This window comes from Pinus tabuliformis, chromosome 5_1 (genome assembly GCF_031772625.1).
Source record: "Pinus tabuliformis cultivar Carrire ecotype Pingquan chromosome 5_1, CPIR1, whole genome shotgun sequence".
Classification (NCBI taxonomy): domain Eukaryota; kingdom Viridiplantae; phylum Streptophyta; class Pinopsida; order Pinales; family Pinaceae; genus Pinus; species Pinus tabuliformis.
In genome coordinates this window covers 437922118-437948644 of record NC_142305.1, presented here as the reverse complement: position 1 = coordinate 437948644, position 26527 = coordinate 437922118, and positions in this window count along the sequence as shown.

Here is a 26527-nt window from a genome sequence, read left to right as displayed (position 1 = left end):
CAAAAACATAGGTAGGTCCGCCCAACCTAATATAGGGTCAAAAAACAAAATTTTCTAGGGCACTGCCCCGAACCCCATAGAGGGGGGTTACCTACACCCCTCAAACCCCCTATGACCCTCCCACTACGCAATCAGTGCAACAAAGGGGGGGCTCTACCCCCCCTCTAACCCCCCGGTTAACTACGTGGGCTAGTCGTGGAAAGAATATAACACAACCCAACATTCTCCCACTTGTTTTTTTCTTTCCATAGGGGGCCACAAGAGAGCTTAGTCATTTATCTAGCCCTGTAATGCATATTGTTTCTCTACACCAAGAGAAATTCTCAGCGCCACAGATTTTGTTAATGCATCTGCAGTATTCTCCAAAGTGTCCACCTTTACCAGCAATACCTTTTTGTCTTCTATCATATCCCTCACAAAGTCATATTGAACATCAATGTGCTTTGTCTTTGAATGATATGCAGGGTTCTTTGCCAAGAAAATTTCACTTTGGTTGTCACATTCTATCCTTATAGCTCCCTGTACTAACCCCATACTTGAACACAATCTCTGCAACCAAACTGCTTCCTTACTTGCATGAGTGGCTGCCATGTATTCTACCTCTATAGTTGATAGTGCCACTAAAGATTGTTTCTTACTCATCCAACTGACTGCAACTCCAAATAGGTTAAACACATACCCAATTGTAGATCTTCTCTGATCCAGATCTCCAGTGCAGTCTGCATCAACAAAGCCATGAATATCCAGCACTTTGTCCAATCCTGGTCTTCCTTGGTAGCACAAATCATAATCACTAGTGCCACACAAATACCTTAAAACCCGCTTCACTGCAGTCTTATGCTCCTTCCCTGGTTTTGACATAAACTTGCTCAATACTCCCACTGCATGTGCAATGTCTGGTCTAGTACAGACCATTGTATACATCAGGCTACCGACTACAATTGCATGTGGAACATGGGACATGTCCTCTTCCTCTTCCTGTGTCTTGGGACATTGTTCAGCAGATAACCTCAAACCTACAAGAATAGGAACCCTCACCGGTTTACTATCTTGCATATTAAACCTCTGTAGTATTGTCTCGACATACTTCCTCTGGTTTAACTAGAGCTTCCTCTTTTCCCAGTCTCTTTTAATTTCCATGCCCAAAATATAGTTTGCAGCACCAAGATCTTTCATGTTGAATTTGGAGGACAATTGGGTCTTCAAATCTTGGATAATTTCTTTTTCATTTCCAACCAGCAACATATCATCCACATACAAAACTAGATAAATAACACGGTCACCAATTAATTTAAAATACACACAGTAATCTGCTTTGCTTCTAGTGAAGCCAAGTCCCCATATAAATGTATCAGATTTCTGATACCACATCCTTGGTGACTATTTTAACCCATACAGGGACTTCTTTAACTTGCATACCATTTCTTTCTTACCCTTCACCGCAAAAACTTCAAGTTGCTTCATGTAGATATCCTCTTCCAGATCCCTGTGAAGAAATGTTGTCTTCACATCCATCTATTCTACCTCAAAATCAAAAGCATCAACAACAAATAAAAGTAATCTAATAGAAGCTACCTTGGCAACAGGTGAAAAAATATCACCAAAATCAATTCCTGACACCTGGGAATAACCTTTTGCTACCAACAGAGCTTTGTACTTCTGCATTTGTCTTCTTCTTGAACACCCATTTGCTGCCAATGGGTTTCCTTCCAGTCGGCAACTCCACCATATCCCAAGCTTAATTTTTGTGCAAAGATGCCATTTCATCAACCATGGCCTCTTTCCAGAGTTTGCCATCCTCTGAATCTAGTGCTTCCTTCACAATTATGGGATCATCATCAGTAACAAATAAAGCAAAATTTGAACCGAAAGCACATGGACTATACTTTTCCAGTTGCCTTCTTTCTCGAAATGATCTTCTCAAAGCTAGAGTTTGTGGCTCTTCATATTTTGATTCCTCCTCTGTCGTAGAGTCTGATTCTTCCTCCTTAAGCTCAAACTCTATCTTCTCAGGTTCCTTTGGTTGGAATTCATGTTTAATAACATATTTCACCTCTCTGAACACCACATCTCGACTGTTCACAACCTTCCTTGTTACTGGGTTCCAAAGTTTATAACCCTTTAAACCATCCTTATACCGAGTAAAAATGCACTTTTCAGATTTACTATCCAACTTGGTTCTTTTCTCCTTTGGAACATGTACATATGCATCACATCCAATACCTTCAAATGTGAAAGAGAGGGTTTCTTACCAGTCCATACCTCTTGTGGAGTCTTATCCTCAAACATATATGAAGGTGATCTGTTGACCAAGTAACATGTTGTCTCCACTGCCTCTACCCAAAATTCCTGTCCTAACCCGGCACCACTGAGCATGCTTCTTGCCCTTTCCATCAACATCTTCTTCATTCTTTCTGCAACTCCATTTTTCTCAGGTGTGTATGGAGTAGTCTTCCGCTGTGCTATACCACACTTCTTACAGAATTCTTCAAATTCCTTGCTGCAAAACTCTCCACCATTATCTATCCTCAACACCTTTATCTTCTTCTCTGTCTAGTTTTCCACCAAAGCCTTAAATTCTTTAAACCTATCAAAGACTTCAGATTTCTTCTTAAGGAAATATATCCATGTATTCCTTGATAAGTCATCTATAAATGATACATAGTACACAGACTTACCTAGTGATGGAACCTTCACAGGTCCAAACACATCACTGTGCACAAGTTCTAATATATGTTTCGCCCTCTTACCACCAGAGGGGAAACTCACCCGATTCTGCTTCCCATATACACATTTTTCACAGAAATCAAAATCTAGAGAGCTATTACTCATACCTTCTACCATACCTTTACCATGAAGTATTCAAAGGCCCTTCTCTCTAATATGTCCAAGCCTTTGATGCCACAACATGGTCTTCTCTCTAGAGGCCACTAGATTTTCTGCTCCACTTTCAGGAACCACAGAACTATTGCACCCATCAACAATAGTGCTACCTTTCAACTTGTAAAAAGTTCCAATTCAAACTCCCCGCATCAATACCAGTGCCCCCTAAACCATCTTACAGGTATCCTTCTCGAACACTGTTTTTACACCTGCATCATTCAGCTTGCTTACAGAAATCATATTTCTAGCTAATGCAGGAATATGCAGAACACTCAGAAGTGTTCTAACCCTTCCACCTTGCAACTTCAACTTTACTTTTCCACGACCAATGATTCTAGCCTTCCTGTCATCCCCGAAGAAGACATCACCACCATCATATTTCTCATACTCGCAAAACCACTTTCTATGGGGAGTGAAGTGAAAGGATGCACCTGAATCAATCAACCATGCCTCATGATCTACATGTGTACTTGAAGAAGCCAAGGACACATCCCCACCTTCATCTGAGGTGGTTTTTGCCTTTGCAGAAAGAACATCATCAGATCCCTTTCCTTTATCAGGAGCTTTAGATTTACAATCCCTTTTGTAGTGCCCTTCCTTTCTGCATTTCCAGCACACCACCTTTACAGGTTTTGTTGGAGATTTAGATCTCCCACTCAATGACTTATTTTTGTTTCTATTCTGGGACCATCCTCGTACATACTATTAGTGTCAGTCTTTTCATACTTCCATCAAGGATCAAAATTTGCTCTTTTTGCATTTTCATAGTAGGAGTCCCATACTGTAAATTTTGCATCATTCCATTAGGTCATGATATATGGATCCACTTATGGTTGTTTTCTCTTCAGCTCTTCCCTCATAGACTACACTTGTTTATCCTCCTTCATATTGTCTTCAGTCATGGTTCATAAAAAATCTACAGTCCATTTCATTAGGTCCTATGGTTTGATTTCATTAGGTTTTAGGGTTTCACCAAGGTAAAAAGTTTGATGCTGAAGTGAAAATAATGGTCAGCAAGGATATGAGGATGATCAATAAATCAAGCATGATGACTTGGAATTCATAGCCTACTGAAAATATTATCTTTTTAACCTAATGTAATTTTCACATCAAAAACATGTTTTTGAGGTGAAAACAGAGTATTTTGAATTTATTGTATTTATTATGTAATTTTAAGTTTCTATATGTAATAATGGATCTCAGCTACATCAGAAGAATTCTGCCTGCTGCAAGACACACCAACACTGCAAAAATCAAGTCAGTTTGAGCATTTATCCACCTGCAAAGACACAATGAGAAAAGGCATTAAAAAACAGAGTTTTGAAAAAGACAAGAAACATTTGAAAGTGGGTTTTTCAAAAGTGAAAAATCAAAATGGACTCCTATTTAAACTCTTAGATTTCATTTTCTAAAATCGTTATGTTCATTTAGCAAGCAAGGCATCCAAAGGTGAGAAGAAAAGGCGAAATTCGAGTGAGTTTCGGCAAAAGAAGATTAGCGCTGCGCATTGGCTGAGCGACACTGCGCTTCTAAGCAGAATAGGTTGGCGTTGCATGTTGGGGACAAGGCGTTGCGCGTAGAGCCAGGCACTACACGTCTGGAAAAGTTTTGCAGTTCAAACTAACACAAGCACTGCGCATAGAGCTAAGCGCTGCGCGTCTAGGCAAAGGTGCTGCGCATTGAGCAGCAAGCCTCCAAACCCTCCATAACTTCCAAAAAAACATCAAATTGTCTAATCTTTTCCTCTTTCCAAGTAAGTTACCCTCCTCTCCTTCATTTTTTTTTGCTTGCACATGAAAGTCATAAGCACCATTCTTCATGATTAAAATTAAACCCTAGTTTGCTCTATTCATTCTACAAAACCCTAAACCCCTTTGTTTCTTCCCATCACCTATCATTAGAGCTAGAAACCCTTATTTACATCACTACCTGTCCCCTCATCTATATTCCTTCATTATATCCCTCATCCTAAAACCCCCTTCCCTCACTCTCATAATTCATATCTTACCCTTGATTGTCCAAGTCTACCCTAATACATCCCTACACTTCTAAAGGACTCCCACTCATTCCCTTTATCCCTTTCTAGAAGTGTACCAAAAACCTTGCAAACATGGATAGAGAAGACCTTGAATATGAAGAGGAAAACATAGCTAGTGACAGCTCAACAAATAGAGCTAGGCAGCACAGAAAACCTCATAAAAGAGGTAGGATTATAAGAGAAGAGCCATCAAACCTTAGGGAATTGTGGGCTTCTCTGTTGGTTTTTTCATGTTTTAGATATCTTGCATGCTATGAGTTCTGTGAACAAGTGGAGAGATTCCAATACCACTTGGAGCTCACCAGACTCTTTGTAGCTCATCTTTAAAACAAAAAAGTGACTCTTGCTGGGGTAACTTTCACAGTTTCACCATCCATCATTTCAGATACCACCAGGATTCCTAATGTTGGTGAGAAGTGGTATAAGGCCCAGGATCTTGACGAACATTATTATGAGCCTTACATTAAACCTCAATACAGAGATCAGGTGAAGAGGCTCTTTCCTTTCAAATTTCTTGAGAACAAGTATGTCCCCTTGATGAGAATCATCCTCAAATATTTCACTTGTGAGGGTAGATTTTCTAGGTTGTACACTTATCACATCAAGCTCCTCATGGATTTTATCAGGGTGAAAATGTTAAACCTCCATACTTTTTGTTTGGGAACATTGAGAACATGGCTTATCTTGTGCAAAAGAAGCCATACCCTCAGCAGATGAGCAGCCTCTACCACTACTCCTTGATCAAAATTCTTGTTCTTCATCATCTCAATCTCCTCAACATCCCTTGGGAGACATTTATTACTCATGACATATTTAGGGGTCCTCAAGTTCCTTCACCAGTGTCTCAAGAAGTAGGGGGACCTTCTAGTCAAGTGGAAATGGGGGAAGAGATCAAGGAGACAAGAACTGTTGAGGTGCCAATTTACTTGACCTATCAAAGGGGCACAAGGAGATTATTTACAGCTGCTAAGGGGCTTTGCCTTCTTCATCGACACAGCAGGTATAGGTATAGCAGTTGCTCAAGGGAAAAGAAAAGATGCTAGATGATGAGGAGGAGGAAAGGGACTTTGACTTGGCAGAACATGATGAACCTAAGCAACCTAACATTGAGACCATTGATTTAGAGGCTCAGGAGATGGAAACAATAAAGGACGTCATCATACAGGAAAAGGAAGCTCAAATACAAGCTTTGATGGACAACCTAAAGAGGGCTAAGTATGTCATCACATACTTAGAGTAGGAAAACAAACAGTTGAGTGACAAACAAGTCCTCATGGAGCTAGAAGTGCTCAGGGCAAAATGACAAAGTGATAAAGAGGCTCATGTCACTTTGACTCCCATTGAGCAGGAGATTGAAAATGATAGGGAGACTTGGCTTGAGAGAGTCAACCTACACCTTGAGAAGCTGCTATGGAAGGCTAAAGAGACTAGAGCTACTGAGGTGCCTGGTACCTACATGACATATCAGAGGGACACAAGGAGATTGTTTACAGCTGATAACATGGCCTACCACTACAGGACTTGAAACAAGATTTTCAACAGGAGGGTTAGGAAGATGAAATCTAGGTTAAGGCGGGCCTTGAAGGGCAAGAAAGATGAGGATAGACTTAGAATGTTGGTTGAGGCTTCCTTGACTCATCAGAGCATATGATGGTGAGGCTTCACACAAATTTTGGGGAAATTTTGAGCAAATTTTAACATTTGCAATTTTTGGAAATTTGACACACAGAAAAATGGCCTAGGGCGCTGCACTTTTCCTAGGGGCACCCAATGGAAAAATGGCTTGAATTTTTTGATTCAAGGTAGTGAGGACATGCACCCTAGCAAGTTTCAAATTTTTTGGAGCAGAACTGGGCCACCAAAAGGTCAAAAAACACCCTAAAAATGACCTTTCTACCACTTTTTGGACACACAAAAGCAGCCTTGGGAAAATCAAGTTTTGAGGGGTCAAATGATCTCCAAATTCATACATTCTAGGTGTTATAGAAAATAGACTTGAAGACCTTTCCAATGAGCTATCATGGGTTCAATTTGGATGCCAAGAAGGTCTCCAAAAGGGGCCTGAAAGTGGAACTATGCGTTGAGCCTGTGGCGCTGCGCGTAGGGAAAATTTTGCTCACGATGCCTATTTTTCCAGTTTTTGACTATGATCATGGATTCTCTCTCATGGTGGATTATTTACTATTGTAACTGATGTCATGGCTTGTAAATATGATGGCTAAAATGTTGTAGAGGGTAGATTCATTGCTAGTCAAATGAATCAATTTTTCACTTTTAGAGGCAAGTTGTTGATGATGCCTATGTTCTTGTTCCTTGTTTAGTATCAGTTAGATCAGCTCCTCATCTTAGGGGTTTGACCCCTGAATATGGGAGTAGGTTGAATGCTTGTCTATATCTTCTTCTTCTTTCTCTTTATGAGAGGTTGGACTCACTTGGATGCTCAGAGCTTGATTGTACATCATTGTAAGCAGTTTGGCAAAGAGATTAATAAGATTTGCAGCTATTTTTATGGGATCCCTATGGTATGGAGTTTTAGCACAGTTTATTCTTTTGTAAACATTTATTTACATGTTTTATGTATGCCATCATTCATTTCATGCTTCTAGTTTGAATGTTATCAAGTTTGATAGGTAGAATCCATTGTATTAGTGCTCTACCTTGGGAAATCATTCAATATTTCATGTTTTCTACTGTTTGAGAAGGATCCATGATTGTCACATGCCCTTCTCAGCTCCTCATCAGTCTTAAACACCTCACACCCTTAAGCCTAAAGCACTAAATCCTATGCCTACCTTGCCCCATAGAACACCTTGCATTTCTGACCTAATTTCCCAGACCTAAATTGCCCAGCTCCATCTGATCCAGCAAAACACCAAAAAATTCAATCAAAACCTTTCGAGCTACTATACCTAGCCTAAAATCCTTTACCTGATCCATTCATCTTGACCGAGATCCTTACGAAGAGAGCCCTCTCCCGGCCTAGTAGGGCTAGCTACCAGGCTAAGCTTGGTTTGTGGTTACCCTAGAATTGCCTTCCTCTAGCTTCAGGTCAATCTAGGTGATAACACATACAAGGCATCATCATTCTGGATCTCCATATTTTTCTGTCTCATCTCCTTTGTCGGCAAGGATGATACTATTTCATCAAATTTCAAGGCAGTTGTATTGCTACCTATTGCAATAACCATACTATCCCACGACTCTGGTAGAGAACACAACAAACTGATGCACTTATCTTCATTTGAAAATTTAATATCAACAAATAATAACTAACTTACCATAGTATTGAATTCGTTCAGATGCTTTGTCACCAAGTCTCCATCTTTCATCCTCAGGTTATACAGCTTTTTCTGCAGGAACAGTTTATTCACCAGAGACTTAGATTGGTACAAAGTCCATAACTTGTCCCACAAAGCCTTCATCGTAGCTTCCCTGATACATTCAGCAATACTGAATCTGAGACACACAATCGTATTGTGCTCTTTGCCTTCCAATCCAACTTCTTCCATTCTTCATCGGACACTCCCGTTGATTTAGTACCTGGATCTATCATGATCCACTGATCTTTATCCACCAACAGATCCTCCATCTTGAGTTTCCATAACTCAAAACTCTGACCATTAAATTTCTCGATCTCTATCTTGGATGATATGGAAACATTGGATTGGTTAATTAAAGAACAGTTTCTTGTTGAGATGATGTTGCAATTAAATTAAAATAAACATTCAAGTTCACCTACAGTTAACAAGGATTTTGGCTTTGACTTTAAAATTCAAATATTCCAAAGTTGAGGGAAGTTTTGGCTACAATATACTTTTAAATTTCAAATTTTGAAGTACAATTTCCCTCCTAAATATTTTCAAGTCAGCTCTATGGAACCTCTCCCCAACCTCTATATAAATGAGACACTCAACCTTTATTTGATATCAAAGATGAAGGATGACATATCCTCAAAAATTTGTTGAATAAATTCTATTTGGATTATATCTAAGGGATATTCACTTGGTTTTTATCTAAAAGGTATTTCTTGTGTTAATCTTTTTGTAGGAATTCCAAGTACTACAAAGGATTAATTCTTCCATAAATAATCGAAGTTTCTACATAGTACATCTGAAGCCTCTTTCAAGTCTCCTTAGAAGTTTCAGTGGGCACACATCTTGGGCTATATTTTTTTAATAGACAAATTAGTCCCATCTAGTCATGGTGAAGGGTTTTGCTGGAAGCCTTTGTAGATAGTCCATCTCAGTCTTGTGTCTATGGCCCTGTAGAAATGGAATTGTATCATACTAAAGTTGATCCAATTAAATTCATTGTGCTATTATTATCATCGCATAAGATTGCGGCCTCTTGAAGATCTAATCTAAGATGAGACAATTTGACTCTCCACTGTGATATAATTCAATGTCATAAATAAAAGATTTTTTTATGGATTTCTTAACCTCGTTCGACTTGAAATCTAGAGTCATCAAGGCGTCATGAATTCAAGAATTGCGACAGTGTTTTGCAATAGATGTAAAGGTCACTTTGGATCTTTATCATTGCATACATCTACCCTTTGAAGCGTTTATGCAAATTGTTGAGGAAGAATTTTTGTGTGGCCTTGAGGAGTTTGTAGGAGATATGACACAGAAGATGTCTTTGATTACACATAATTAAAGAAAGACACATTTGCGGCCTTGCACACCTGTAGAGATGACAATTTGTTGAACTAGTTCTTTCACACTTTTGATGCATTAACCTTAACTGTGACTGTTATACGAATTTTGGAGGAAGGATTCTAATATCTAAGCTTCAAGCAATTCCCTGCGGCCTTGAGAGATATGACGTAGTGTTATGCATTGCACGAAATTGAAGGAAGACACATTTGTAGAAATTATGATTCACTCAATTGTCACAAGAAACTGATCTAGGATGCCTTTCCTGCAAATGTCTAAAGTGGATTTCAATTAATGTTCTGGAGGCAAATCTGAGTTTATGGCATTTCTAATGCTAGTTTTGATCATAGGGCATTCTAAGCAGTATTGAAGTGTGTCTGAAGTGGTGGTTAATAGTTTTTTCGATATCTGGTTTTGGTGACAATTCAAATCTTCCACAAAATACATAACATTGATCAAGGATAACCTAATCATCATCCTGAAATTCTGGATCAGGTTGGCGTTTAATGTTTCAATTGGACATATTTAAATATTTTATCTCCTTTGCATATTCACTTTTCATCTTGAGTTAATTCAAGAAACATGTTTGCCATATAGATGGACTATGTGCACCGTTAGAAGAAACATACATCTAAGTTAGAGGTTGATCAAATAGGAGATATCAATTGAGTTAAATTGACTAGATTTTTCTAGGAGTATATGTTGGACATAGAATACAAAAACATGGTACAGGGATTTTTCGATTAAGATCATGGCTTCTAAGTTGCTTAGGCATAACATCATATTTATTGTCGACACTAATCATGAGTTGTTTTGCAGTGCTAAAAAACATGAACATATATGAATCACATTTCTAAGGTTAGGGTAGAATTAGTAGGCCTTCCTTAAGTCTAATTCTTGTCCAGGACATTTCCATGAATATCATGTGTGTATATTGAAGAAGTGCAGTAGTGGGGATAGAGACATCAATAGGAAATATATAAATATCCATGGAGTACTTCAATACATAAGCTACTAGAAGAATATATTGAACCAAATCACGAAGAGCATACATCTTCAGGTTACATGTATCATTCACAAAGAAGTCCTTCATCTGCAACAGTAAAGGTTTCACTAATAGCAACATTTGGTGAGATTGTATACATCAGTAAAATATTATGCAGATATGGTTTAATCCTTTTACAGTTAGGCCACTTCAAAATGACAGTAACTTGTACTGACCTTTGTATAGTGCTATCAAAGTGCAAGCAATAGAGTAATCCTATGGATCGGGACTGAAAGGGTCTTGATAACAAAAGTTCAAGAATATCATATCATCTTCTGGCAGATCAGTATCAGGTAAAGGATGTTGTGAAAAGTTTAGATATGTGGATTAGGATTTGATAACGATAGAGGGGGATTAGAGTGTAGAAGTGTTCCTTGAAAATTTATTGGAATAGGGACAATAGAAGTGCAATGGCAATGACAATATATGGTTGTGATGTGATAGGTAACAGTGAAGTGTGATGGCAACAATAGTGAAGAGATAGCAGCAATGATAGTTAAAGTGGGAGAAATGAGTGTAGCAACGGATATAGAAGTAATGGCATTGGTGTTTGATTGATTGGTTGATTATAAAGGAGGTTGAGGACTCCTATAGACTTGACATGCAAACATCTTCTAACTTAGGGAGTATTCTACTTCCTTATAGCTCAGCTGGTATATGTGTATGTAACCATACGTAATGAAAAGCTTGATTGAGATGATAATTTCTTTGCATTATTGATTTGATGTGATTATGTTTGTGTTTATTGAATGTTTAATCTAATAATTAACCAATTATGAAAAAAATAGGAAATATTGATTCACCCCCCTCTAATTATTTCCAAAAATTGGTATCAGAGCAAGTCCTTCTTTGAAGCTTAACTACTTGAAGATAGATCCGTAGCATTCAAAGTTGATTGGTGGAGATTGCATTTGAAGATAAGATTGATCTAGGTGTATATTGGTGTCCACCTGACTATTCCACCTAGACTCCCTAGTGAGTTTCATCTGTTTCCTTGTTCGTTTCAGCATTTACTATTTTTAGCATTTTTTCAGGTCTTGAATTTCGGAGCAATTTTGACCCCCTAAACAACGTTTTTGGGGTCCTGTTAGGCCCCTATACTACTAGTGTAACCCCTTATTGTTATTAGTACAACCCCCTTATTATATTTTTGTACCCATGTAGTCCCCATATTGTTACTATTGTGCCCCATAGAAGCCCACTATTGTTATTATGATGCCCTTACATTATCATTATTATGTCGGCTCTGATTATGTTATGACCCCTTAGACTCCTATATATATAAAGGAGGTATTTTCATTTGTATCATCTAAGAATTGTTCCTTTGTGTAATGTAAAGGAGGTTGCCCCCTCGAAGACACTGAATTATAAGGCTTTGATCTATCTTTTCTATCTTTTTGTGAGCTAGTTTCATAACATTTGGTATCAGAGCCTTGGATTCTAGGGTTTCGCTGCTCCAAATAGGTCGTCGTGGAATTTTCGCTATAATTATTTCACTACAAAGTTTCAGAAGCTAAGAAAAAAACCCATTTGAGAGGAAATCAGTCTAAACCTTGGCTCCGAATTTCAGATCCTGTCACACTATATGTTTAGAGATATAGTCTGAGGAAGTTAGGGTTTTTGTAGATCCCTGAATTACATTCCAAACAGTTGACCTGGGGAAAATCGACATAACTTTCGCTCTGAATATCAAATTGAAATTTTGTCAAAAGTCACAGAAATCGGATGGACTGTAGTTTCTTGTGTAGATTTTTTATATCCAAAGGTCGAAATAGTGAAACGTGTCACATCGTACAAGTTTGCTCTACTGAACTAGTCTATAATCAGGTCACCGTGGTAGATTTGGCATAACTCTTCCTTGGAGAATCCAATTTGGATCAGATTGGTGGCATTGGAAAGAGGACGCAAAGGGCTACTATAGATCGCAATTTCAGAACTGGAAGATTCAAAATTACAGAGTTATAGTCATTTCAAGATCGAGCTCCTAAAATCAAGAAAAAGCGAGATGAGGAAGTTTGATGGCAAGGATTTGGTAAATTGGATACTACAGATGGAGAAATATTTTGATCTACATGGTGTACCACTATTACAAAAGGTATGTATTGCATCTAATTATTTAGAACTGAAACAATTTTTATGGTATAAAGGGCTTTGTTCTCGTAAACCACTTGTCATGTGGTCAATTTTCATGAAGGAAATGATAGCACATTATGAAGATACAAAGAGAAACTCCTTCTTTATCCAATTGATAAATCTCAAACAAAAGGGTTAAATGGAAAAGCACATTGAAGACTTTCAAAAATTGAATAGAAGGGTAAATTATATTCTAGAGACACAAAGGATCGATGTCTTCATAGGGACTTTAAAGGATAACATTCAACATGAGGTTTTTTTTTGGGAACCTGATTCATTGGAGGAGGCATTCAAGTTGGCAAGAAAAATTGAAAGAGAAATTAAGAAAACAAGGAATCCCACCACTCATGACTATAATTATGGAAGTGTTTCTTCTCCTAGCCTTCCACAACCTACAAGGCTTACACCACAACAATTGGAAGAAAAAAGAGAAAAAGGGCTTTATTACAATTGTGATAGAAAATGCACTAAAGGTCATAAGTGTGCTGAGAAGAAATTATTTTACATAGAGTATGAAGAGGAGGAAGAAAAGGATCAAGAAACATCAAACGAAGAGGATATAAGCCAGGACCCAACCCCAGAGAAAGAAGAAATGAATCCGACCATATCTTGTAAAGCATTGGCAAGAATTACCACTCAAATTCTCAAGATAGAAGGACATATCAAGGAGAAAAAGGTTCAAGAAGTGAAAGATCACATCGAGAAAGAGAAATGAATCCAACCATATCTTATAATGCATTGGCCAGAATTACTACTCTTCAAACTATCAAGATAGAAGGACATATCAAGAAGAAAAATGTTCAAGAAGTGAAAGATCACATCGAGCATCAAGAAATGAATCCGACTATATCTTGTAAAGCATTGGAAGAAATTGCCACTCCTCAAACTCTCAAAATAGAAGGAAATATCAAGAAGAAAAAGGTTTAAGCAGTGCAAGATCACATTGAGCATCAACAACAAGTTCTCCAACTTTTAAAGGATAACGCCACTTTGGTGGAGAATCAAATGAAAAAATAGGTAGATCAACATTGCAGTGAAAAATGTTTTGATGTAGGTGATTGGGTATTTTTACGGTTACATCTCAAGCAAGCTATTTATGAGAAGGAAATGTTGGCAATACTACATGCACTTAAGAAATGGCGACCTTACCCAATGGGAAGACACTTCAAGGTAAAAATGGATCATGATAGTCTTAAATACATTTTAGAACAAATATTATCATTAGAAGAACATAAAAAATGGGTCACAAATATGTTGGGTTATGACTTTGACATCATCTACAGAAAAGGGAAGAAATTTTTTGTTGCAGATGCACTCTCAAGAAAGGATGAGGATGTGGAAGCATTGTTTTGTGCTATTTCTATTATCCAACCAAATTGGATAAACAAAGCAAGGGATGAATGGAAGAAGGACAAAGAAGTGTGGCCACTCATTCAAAAGTTGCAGAATATCCCAATTCAAACAATATTGCCAGAACTTGAAGAGGAAGGAAAAATCATATTGGAACCTGGAGCAGTCACAGAAACAAGAACCTGATAGCTAGGAAATCGATCAATTTTAGAGTATCTCATCAAGTGGAAGAACTTACCCACTGAAGATTCCACATGGGAGGACAAAAATTTTATACAAAAGCATAAAAAACTACTCAAGTGTTGAGGATAACACTTTTTGAAGGAGAGGGGCATGTTAGGCCCCTATACTACTAGTGTAACCCCTTATTATTATTAGTACAACCACCTTATTATATTTTTGTACCCATGTAGTCCCCATATTGTTACTATTGTGCCCCATAGAAGCCCACTATTGTTATTATTATGCCCTTACATTATTATTGTTATGTCGGCTCTGATTATGTTATGACCCCTTAGACTCCTATATATAGAAAGGAGGTATTTTAATTTGTATCATCTAAGAATTTTTCATTTGTGTAATGTAAATTAAGTTTCCCCCTCGAAGAGGCTGAATTATAAGGCGTTGATCTATCTTTTCTATCTTTTTGTGAGTTGGTTTCATAACAGGTCCACGACAGGGCCATAATTATAAGTAGGGGCCTGTGGAGAAACCTATAGTACTCAGAGAGGCCTTTCCAACAAGGTATTGTATGCACCAAACGGAGACAATATGACCCAGTTATGACCCCAGGAAGTTGGCTGCCCAACTAACCCCAATGGGGCCCACAAACTCTTGGTGTTACATCTCCTGGGGTTACAGTTTTGGTTGTTTAGGTTTTTCTCATGTTTTCCAATAATAAATAGGCCCTTTAGCCCCATTATAACATAGTTCAAAGGCATGTAGCCACCACATCGATTCTCAAAGATAAGCTACCATCGCTCGAGCTATTTTATTTCCATTCTATTTGTAAGCATAGTTCAATGTTTTTCTATTAATGAAATGAAGTGTTTTTTTGTTGCATCTCTGTGTTTATGGTTATATATGTAAGTTGTTGTGTTCCTATTTAAGTTTGTATCAGTGATATCAGAGTGGTCTTCTCTTTCTCTATTTTTCTTTGCATGTCCCCAACAAGGTCAGGGTAGAAGGAGTTAGGGCTTGATCTGGTTGAACCATTGCAAGATCAGCCTACAAAACCCGACGACCTCCCATGGCGTAAGAAAAGAAAGATGAGGGGACAGGATATCTTTTCAAAATGTTGCTCGAGGAAGCCCTCGAGCGACAGAGGGATACGATGATGGATAACTTTGCCCAAATCCTTCAACAACTACCCACAGGTGATGCATCTTCATCTAGCAGCTACTCTAGAGGCGCCACCCCTTTTAAGGTACAAGTTAACTTTGATATGCCCATATTCGAAGGCCTAATAGACGCGGACGTTGTAGATAAATGGTTAAATCTATTGGAAGGATATTTTTCAGTTCATGACTTTTCCAATCAAGAAAAGATTACTTTTGCACTTCTTAAAGTTTCCCCACAAATGAAGGATTGGTGGGAAACATACTGTGAACAAAAGGATGAGAGTGAACCCCCATTGTTTTTAGCTGTACCCACTTGGAATTCTCACCAAGATGCCATCAAGGAACAATATTACCCTATCGAGATCTATGAAGAAAAATACATAATGTGGACCACACTACGGCAAGGAAGGGACCAAGATGTGCCAGAGTTCAAAAATACTTTCCATAACCTTTGCACGAAGCTGGGTATCAAGGATACTGAGTGGAATTTGGTGCTCAAGTACCGCAGCTCTCTACACAAGTACATACAGGATGAGATGGAGTTCCTGGACATTTCCTCACTTGGCACGGCGTATCGGTACGCTATCAAGATTGAGCAAAAGTTTAAATAGAAGAAGCGAGACTTTAGATTTGCGAATCCAAAGCAAGGAAAAGGCACCCCCAAACCACAGAACAAAGGACCCAACCAAGGTGGCGATACCCAGGACAATCCATTGGAGCCGCAAGCAAAGAAAAACACCCTAAAGACGAAGAAGGACATGAGAAAATGGTGTGAGTTCCATAACAGCTCCACTCACAATACAAGTGGATGTCGGGCCAAGCAGTAACTGGTGGCCGAGCTTAAAGCTTTCGAATTAGACGCAGGTTTCGACTCTGAATCAGAAACTGATAAGGGAATTGACAAAGGGAAGTAGATCATTGATGCGGAGCCCAGTGCCACCCTGGCCACCACAAAGATCCAGGAGATTGACCCTGAAGATCCAAAGGAGGGGGAACGCCTCTTTCACTCACAGATGTGGGTGAAGAGTTCTCCACTGCAGTTCATTGTCGACAGCGGGAGCCAAAAGAACCTCATTTCAGCAGAGGTCGTGAAGTAGTTGGGCCTAAATACTATGGCACACCCACAGCCATACACCATTGAGTGGCTTCACCAAGGACGAGATCTTCGTGTCAGCCAGCAGTGTCGCCTTCCCTACAACATCAAGCCCTTCATAGATGAGGTATTGTGTGACGTTGCTCCTCTTGAAGTTTGTGATGTATTGTTAGGACAACCATACTTGTGGAAGCGACATGTTTTATATGAATCTAGACCTCGCTCTATGATTATTACTTTGGCTAATAAGTTGTACAGGATACCAGAGGTAGCCCTGCCTACGCCATCTCTTTGATCAATGCAAATTTGTTTTCCTTATTATTCGCACCCAGGGCAAGAAGAAGGTTGTGGCCGTGGCTTCAAGATAGGGCTCCTCTACACAGCAATAGTAGACGGACAAGGTCATGGAGGAGTATAGGGATATTTTCACCTCACCCACAGGGGTACCTCTGCACTGTCAGATCAAGCACTCCATCGATCTGACCCTGGACATGTCATTGCCCAATGGACCAACTATGGGTGCTTTGTTCTAGAGAATGATGAGATAAAGAGGTAGATTCAGGAACTATTGCAGAAAGGGAACATCAGGCCAAGCTCATCACCTTGTGGGAATCTGATTGTATTGGTACAGAAGAAGGATGGGACCTAGAGGCTCTGTATTGACTATCAAGCATTGAAAAAGATCATTTTCCTGAATAGGGACCCAATCCCATAGATTGATGACCTTCTAGACTAGCTCAAGGGGGCCAAATATTTCAGCAAGATTGACTTGAAGTTAGGTTATCACCAGGTTCCTATCGAACCCTTTGATGTGTCAAAAACTTCCTTCAAATCCAAGGAAGGACTTTTTGAATGGTTGGTCATGCCGTTTAGATTGATGAATGCCCATGAAACCTTCACGAGACTAATGGATGACATATTTTGATTCTTCACCAATACATTCGTGGTGGTGTATTTAGATGAAATCTTGATCTTCAGCCAGAGTTAGGAAGAGAAACTCCACCATATTCAACAGGTCCTTCAAACCCTACTCCAACACAAGTTATGTGTTAAGTTAGAGAAATGCACCTTTGGCCAAACCCAGGTTCAATATCTAGGGTACATCATTGATGAGTAGGATGTACATGTGGACCCATCCAAGATACAAGTCATTTAGGATTGGCCAGCCTCAACCATTCTAACAGAGCTCTGCAACTTTTTGGATCTTGCCAATTTCTACTCTAGATTCGTGTTGGGGTTCTCTCATATCACTTGGCCTTTAAGTTAAGTCACCAAGGGCGGATCGAAACAAAAAATTTTGGGTCGGAAACCAAACAAAAAGCGTTCTCCAAGTTGAAGAATCGCCTATGTTCTGCACCAGTGCTCACATTACCAGAACTGCAACAACCATTTGAGATTGAGATAAATGTCTTTGACTATGCTATTGGTGGGTTCTTACTTAGCATGGGCATCCAGTGGCTTACCACAGTGAGACACTTTTAGACACAGTCCGAAAGTACCCCACCTACGACAAAGAAATGTATTCCATTGTGCAGGCCTTCCATCAATGGAATCATTACATTATGGGAAAGGAAACAATCATCCACATAGACTACCAACCTCTACAAGGGAAGTTGCAGAACGATCGACATCAGAAATGGTCCACATATTTGCAACAGTTCCATTTGAACACTAAGTATAAGAAGGGAAACACCAATAATGTTTATGATTTCCTCAGCCAACCACCGGTCATGGCGTTGATCACTGTGCATGACCCCTGTGGGCACGAGACATCACAGTGACTACATCTTTATAAGAGCGATCCAAAATTTGGCAGCATAAACACTCCTAGAAGGGAAGAAAGTTCCAAATTTTCACCTTCAGGATACGCTATTATGCCACCTGGGACACATCTATGTTGCTTCAAGTGAGCATGCTAAGATGATCTGGGAGGTGTACTACAGTTGGGTAATTGGACATTTCAGAGTAGAGAAAACAGTGGCGTTATTAGAGAAGTATTTTTATTGGCTGGAACTTCGTCAGAATGTTGGGAAGCACATTAGATCTTGCACCACCTGCGCCCTTGCCAAACCAACCATCAAGAAACAAGACATGTATACTTCTCTACCTACTCCTAGCTGGCCTTGGGAATCTGTCTCCATGGATTACATGTCAAACCTTCCTTCCAATGATTGCATTTTCATGGTCATCGATAGATTCTCTAAGATGGCCATCATGGTGGCCTGCAAGAAGAGTATCATAATAGAGGCCACTGCTAAGCTCTTCTTTGAGCGAGTATGGGTACAATTTGGGATCCCACAGTCCATTGTCTTAGATCGAGACAGCATATTCCTGAGTGCATTTTGGTCAAGTCTCTAGTTGAAGCTAGATACAAAACTTACTAAGTCCACGACTTTCCATCCCTAAATTGATGGCCAAACAAAGGTTGTCATTAGGATGATCGTGCACATTCTGTGCATGTACAACTCTAAGCATCCACGCATATGGTATGAAAGTCTCCCCTATGGCCAACACAGCTATAACAAAGCTCTCCACAACTCAATAGGACATAACCACTTTTAGGTAGGGCTGGGATTTCATCCATTGTGCCCCATTGATGTGGCCATACCATTTGAATCCACTCAGGTAGATTCGACTCATGTTCAGTCTGAAGCTGAAAGGGCTAACAACTTCATTGAGCACATTCAACACATCCTCCAACAAGTCCATGATATATTGGATAAATCCAATGCTAAGTACAAGCAGTGCCAAGATCAGCATCGCGTATCGCACAAGTTCCAGGTGGGAAACACAGTTTGGGTACATTTGCAGAAGGAGTGTTTTGCTGGACCCCACCGCAAGCTTCGCCCACTCTATTATGGGCCATAAACCATCACCAAGGCCATCGGTGACAATTCCTTTAAGCTCAACATCCCACCATTCCTTCGTCTACACCTAGTGTTAAATGTAGATCGCCTTCGGCCATACTTTCCACCATTGTTGGACACATCTGACGTTGCAAGATAGCTCACACCAATAGATCTCAACCTGGACTACATGGAATAGGCCACAACTGATCAGATCATGTACACATAGATCAAGACCACTCGCCAACAGATGATACAACTATATTGAGTCGTCAAAGTTGGCCAACTCCTTCACCAGGGCAAGTGGTCCACCAAGGACCAGGTTCAATAGAAATTTCCTCACCTCATGGAGGCTCTACATGGAATGGGTGCCATTGCTTCCTAATGGGAGAGGAATTATCCAAGTGGATATCGGTGGCCACCTGCCTATTCCACCTAGAAAACCTAGTCAATTTCATCTATTTCCTTGTTCATTTCAACATTTACTATTTTTAGTAGCTTTTCGGGTCCTGAACTTCTAGAGCATTTTTGACCCCCTAAACGACATTCTTTTAGGGTATGCAGTAGGCTTGTAGCCATAGGTAGGGTCCTACGATGAAACCTGTAGTACTCAGAGATACCTTTCCAACAAGGTATCGTACGTGCCAAATGGAGATAATATGACCAAGTTACGACTCCGAGAAGTTGGTTTCCCAACTAACCCCAACAAGGCCCACAAACTCTTAGTGTTACATCTTTTGGGGTTAGGGTTTTAGTTTTTTAGTGTTTTCTCATGTTTTCCAATAATAAATAAGCCCTTGAGCCTCATTGTAACACAGTTCATAAGCATGTAGCCACTACATCTCTTCTCAAAGATAAGCCACCATCGCCCGAGCTATCTTATTTCCATTCTATTTGTAAGCATAGTTCAGTATTTTTCTATTAATGAAATGAAGTGATTTTTTGTTGCATCTCTATGTTTATGATTATATCTGTAAGTTGTTGCATTCATATTTAAGTTTGGATCAAATATTGTTTTTTATTCAAAATAAGATGTCAATTCTCTCAAAAGAAAACTTCAAGAGGTGGAAATAGATAGGGATAGGACCCGGAGAATGTATAATAGTTGTTGGGCCGTGCAACAAGTATAAATTTATTCTTGATTACACTATCTCTTTCCTCATTTTTATGCATTTGTGCCATGATGTAATAAGGTTTTGATAAGATTTCGATAGAAAATGAATGAAACTGCTTTTGATGCGATTTGGCTGTCAAAACTAACTTTCATTGCTTTTTATGTAGAAATTAGTGAATGGAACAACTATTGTTCAAACTATTGAACAGCAAAGGCTAAACAGAGAAAACAGCGTGCGTCTTGTGCAGTCAAATCGAGAAGTGAATCAGGAGGATCAGCGCAAGATGAAAGATTGTCTGATAATAGTATTTGGTTGTGAATTCCTCAGGATCTCCTGATCTTGAGGAATCACATTTATCTCTTTTTCTCTTTGATTATAAAGGGGGAAAATGAATAGAATAGGGGGACTGAACTTTTGCTTTTCACCTCAGTTGTAATTTTAATACACAGAATGTTATTCTGAAGGAGACATCGTGCTGTAATGACATTTGGATTTGATGAATAATATATAATTTGTGTTGTTGTTCATTCGCAATAGTCTGAAGTAATCAAGCAGTAATCACTGGCGGATTGGGCTCGGTGACTGGTAGATGTCAATGTTGTTCTGTGTGTCATACTTTTACCTTTCTTTTAATGCAAGTTTAATTACTCTGTTTTGTAGCTTTACGATTGATTTACTTTCACCAGCATTGAGTTTGTGTATCCATTGCATTAGTTCTTATTTCTGTTGATTGGTTTCATTTATTTAATGTCATAGATTGATTTAATTATTAGATAAGAATAATTTCTTGTTAATTGATAGCCAGAGTGTTATTTATTAAATCAAGTTTATCACTTTTATGCATAAGTCTAGATTCAGCTGAAAGAGCTCTGTTATCACTACAGTGCACTCAGTTGATGTAATTGCAATTAGATTAAGATTGAGTTTGGTTTTGATTAAGATTGAGTTTTGATGTTTGAATAAGTTAATTTCCTTGAAGTTACAAGTTGGTAGTTTATGGTTTGATCCGTTTACTCTTGTATTGAAATCAATAAGTTATTTTAGGGCATTACTCTCTATAAATTAAATGATTTAAATCACTTTCACATATTGTGTACACTCTTGAAACAAAAAGACTTAGCCAGGTTGATAATTAATGTGAGGCATTTAAGAGTTCTAAAAGACACCTTATTTGCACCCAAAATTTTGGCGGCGTTGCTGGGGAGAGTGTTTTCCATTTCACAGAAGGTGATGCGTGTTTTATGTTTGTGTGCTATGAAAGAACTGGGTATTAAAACAGAAGGTAAGAACCTGTGTACGAGTAAGTAAAGTGCTTTCTCCCTCGCCCGCTTCTCAGCACAATTTCATAGAAATAGATGTTTGATATTTGTTTGTTGTGAAAGAACTAGGTATTAAAAATGGAAGGTAAGAACCTATGTACGAGTAAGTAAAGTGCTTGCTCCCTCGCCCTCTTTTCAGCAAAATTGCGTAGGAATTAAAGTAGAAATAAATGTTTGAATTTCTGTGTGAATGACTAAGAAGAAAAGAGTAGAAAAAGATTTAATTCCTCCACCCAAATCTGAAAATTCTAAGGGATCGGTGCCCCTTGGACAATCAACCTTCATCGATGAAATCATAAGGAAAGCTGAGTCTTATTCATCAATAGGACCCTGAATCGTTTCTATAAGAAATCCTACTGTAACCCTTCAGGCTGTAGGATCACCATCTACAACTGACGCTGAGATTCACAACAAGACTAAAGGGTCTGAACAGAGTTTTCAGAACACTGAAAATTTTTAGTTTAGCCCTTTACAAGAAGGGAATTCTTGCAATCTTCGTGAAGGAGAAGGAGAAATAGGTAGCACTGAGAAGATTAATTCATCAGAACCCAAATCTCCTGAAGTAGTAGTTGAACAGAGGACACCTAGTATTTCGAACCAAGGTAGTGTTGTTAAAATCATTTTAAAAGTCTCTTCTGACTCCCCCAGGAACAGATCTCCAGCCCCATAAATCCTTGAAGGATATTGGCATATTTTTTACCAAATGGCTCATAATTAGCAATAGCCCCAGACCTCTACATTACGATACCCTATTGTTGATACAGTTGTCAATGCTCCCATGAAAGCTATACCATTACACAATATTCCTACCTTTCATGGGTTAACTTCAGTGGATCCTTACGCATTCCTTTTCGAATTTGATGTTTTATGTAGGGGATATGATTACACTAACGACCACCAAAAACTAAAGATGTTCCCCTCTACTCTGAAGGGAACAGCGCTCCGTTGGTTTGTGGGGCTTGGTGGAGGTACCATTAATGACCGGGATCAAATGAAAACAACATTTCTAAAAAAATACCAAGACTTTTGCTGAACAAGAGAATTGAAGGATGAAATTTTTCAAATGGTAGCTAAGACTAACAAGACCCTTGAAGAATATGTAGAATGTTTTCAATATAATATGAAAATATCTCCTTATGCAAATTTGCCTCCTGAAGTTCTTAAAACTACGATGATCAAAGGTATGAAAGACCAATGGGTAGAAACATTAAATTTAATGGGGAAGGGTGATATTTATCAAGAGGATTATGACAATATTATATAATTGTGCATCAGGTGTTCCAGAGGCAGTACAAGGCTGAAACCAACCGAGCGTCATGCGATTACAAGAGACAAAGAACCCTCAGAAGGAAGCATTACACAAGTGGAAAGCGACAACCTACTGGAAGATTTCAAGACTGATATCTTGGGGACCCTGACAACACACTTGGACATCATGCAAGCCAAACAAAAATAGGTCGAAGTAGAATAGAACCTGACCATTTTCTATCCACGTTGTAGAAAGAAACATAATCATAGAGAATGTCCTCTAGATATGATACAAACATGCGCCATTTTCACTAAGGATCATGCTACAGAAGGTTTTCCATCGCTTCCTTGATTTAAAAGTAGTTTTCAAGGAAGTAGAGAAGTAAGCGGAACCAGTATATCTTATGAACCAGCACCGTTAATGGCAAGCACATCCGACAAGTATGCCTACAGAACCCTCTTCATTTTTTCCTTCCTCGCAATTTAATTCTTAGCAGTATCCAGGGGCAGCATGGTAGAACCAGCCACCTTTCTCTACTTGGCCACCTCAAGCAATTTCTATGCCATCATGGCCCAACCAATCAAATCCAAACAATAATTGGCCAAACCTCTATTACCCTCCACCATTCTGGCAGAACAACCCTTATTCCTCTCAATGGTCTCCTTCTACCTCACAAAATCAGAATTAGGAACCGAATTGGCAACGATCTGCAAGCCAGCCTATGGGAACAGTTCCTCTGCCTCAACCAACCTTGCCAGCACCTTACACGTTGCAGCAAAATCCTCAACCTAATATACAGCTGCAACTCCTAGCTCAACCAACTCCAAATCCTAACAATAGACCGATCCAGTCAGTACAAATTATGGAGAGTCTAGACCCTGAAGTTGAGACGAGAGAATGTAATGAACTTAAGTTAAGATCTGGATGCGTAATTGCTCTAGATGAGGACAAAAATATGCAACCTGAAGTTAAAGAAACATATCTGAATAAGTCTTTGACTGTAGAAAACCAGCAAACAAATCAGGGAGAAGATAGAGTCAGGCAGAAAGACCCTGAGCAAATTATAATTACTTCTCCCCCGTTCCCAGAAATATTGATAATACCTCGACCTATTGAATATCCTAACTTTGATCTTCTGGGTGAACTCAAAAATCTCTGTATAAAAATACCCCTCCTCCAGGCCATTCAAGACATTCTGATATATGCTAAAACAAAAATAACACCAACTGTCCATGTTGTCGAAAATTTGTCTAATTTATTACTAGGAAAAGAGACACCTATAAAATATGAAGACCCTAGGAATCCCATTGTCACAGTCCAAATAAATGGCTACTCTTTTCCCATTGCTTTAGTCGACTTAGGGACAGCCATCAACATTCTCACAATAGAAACTTGTGAAATCCTTGGCATCACAGCATTAGAACCAACCACTACCTTGATGGAACTTGTCGACCGATCAGTCATTAAGCCAGAAGGAACATTACAGGATGTGATGGTCTCTATGGACACCTAGGAACATCTGCCAGATTTCTTGATTATCTACCCTAGAAACTGTCTAGATGGCCATCCCTTAATACTAGGAAGGCCTTGGCTAGCAACAGCTGATGCTTACATAGGCTGCCGAACAGGCAGTATGACCATAACTAGAGGAAGTGATGTAAAGAATCTAGCTTTATACCCTCCTGCTCAACCAAGCCTAACCATTGTAAAAACTAGGAAACAACCTGTAACATATTTAACAGAAAATATTCGTTCACCGTTGACTGTGGCAGATGCGCTTGAATTCAAAAACCAAATAGAAGATGATATCATTAACACCTTTATCAATCACCCTGCTGCAGTGTCTAATTTGAAATGTCACATGATTAAAGCAGCCCTTGACAATGATAGTGAAGAAGATTCCTTGAGAGACATCAATGACCAACCAATACCAACAACCATTGTCTATAATAGCAAGCCTATTGAAATCGAGCTAGGGAAAATCCTGAATATTAACAATAATCTGAGTGATGATCAGCAACAAAGACTCACCCAAGTCCTTAGGAAATACAAAGGGGATTTTGCATGGGATTACCCAGACATGAAAGGGATTGACCCTCAATCATGCATGCACCACATCTACACTGAAAAAGATGCAAGACCCATTTAACAGCCGCAACGTAGATTAAATCCTCATCTAAAGGATGTTGTGAAAGAAGAACTTCAAAAACTGTTAGATGTGAATTTTATTTATCCTATATCTGACAGTAAATGGGTTTCTCTATTAGTAGTTGTCCCCAAAAAGAATAGAAAATGGTGGATATGTGTTGACTGTAGAGAACTCAACAAAGCAAAGTGAAAAGACCATTTTCCCCTTCCTTTTATCAACCAAGTCCTAGATACATTAGCAGGAAAGAAGTTATTCTCTTTCCTGGATGGCTTCAGTGGCTACAACCAAATTCAAATTGCCCCTGAAGACCAGGATAAAACTACTTTCACCTGCCCTTGAGGAACATTTGCTTACAGGGTATTGCCTTTTGGATTGTGCAACACACCCTACATTCCAAAGAGCCATACTCAGTTTTTTTACAGACTTGATAAATGAGGGATTGGAAGTGTACATGTATCATTTTACACCCTATGGAGATGACTTTGATTAGGCATTACAGACATTGGAGAAAGTCCTAGAACAGTGTATTTCTACTAGACTTTTCTTAAGTCATGAGAAATGTCATATGATGATGACAGAAGGCTTGATTCTGGGTCATTACATTTCAGCAGTTGGAATTCAGGTAGATCCAGCAAAGATACAGGTAATCCTCTTATTAGCTACTCCCTGCACTCAAATAGAGGTACGTAGTTTTCTGGGATTTGTTGGATATTATCGTAGATTTATAAAGAACTTTTCACAAATTGTTGCACCATTATATGCCTTGACAGGAAATGTTGATTTTATATGGACTGATAAATGTGACATTGCCTTCACAGATTTGAAACAGTTAGTATCAATAGCACCAGTATTATGAGGCCCGAATTGGGATATACCCTTCCAGATTTCATCATATGCACCAGATACAGCTATTGGAGAGGTTCTTGGCCAAGAAGAAGGTAAGAAACCCTACGCTATATATTACATCAGCAAAAACTTAACTCCTGCTGAGTTAAATTACACAGTAATAGAAAAGGAGTTTCTAGCTGTTATTTATGCTATCAACAAATTTAGACACTATATAATTGGATACCCTGTAGTTCTGTATACTGATCACTCTGTCATTAAATACTTAGCCAATAAACCCATTACAAATGGAAGAGTGACTCGTTGGTTACTACTTTTGCAGGGATTTGACATAACTATAAGGGATCAACTAGGGAAGGAGGACCTTGTGGCATACTTCCTCTCCCAAGTGCCAAGAACAGACGATACAGTGGCGGAAGAGGATCGGTTCCCAGATGAACATTTGTTTGTTGTGGCCATAAAGACG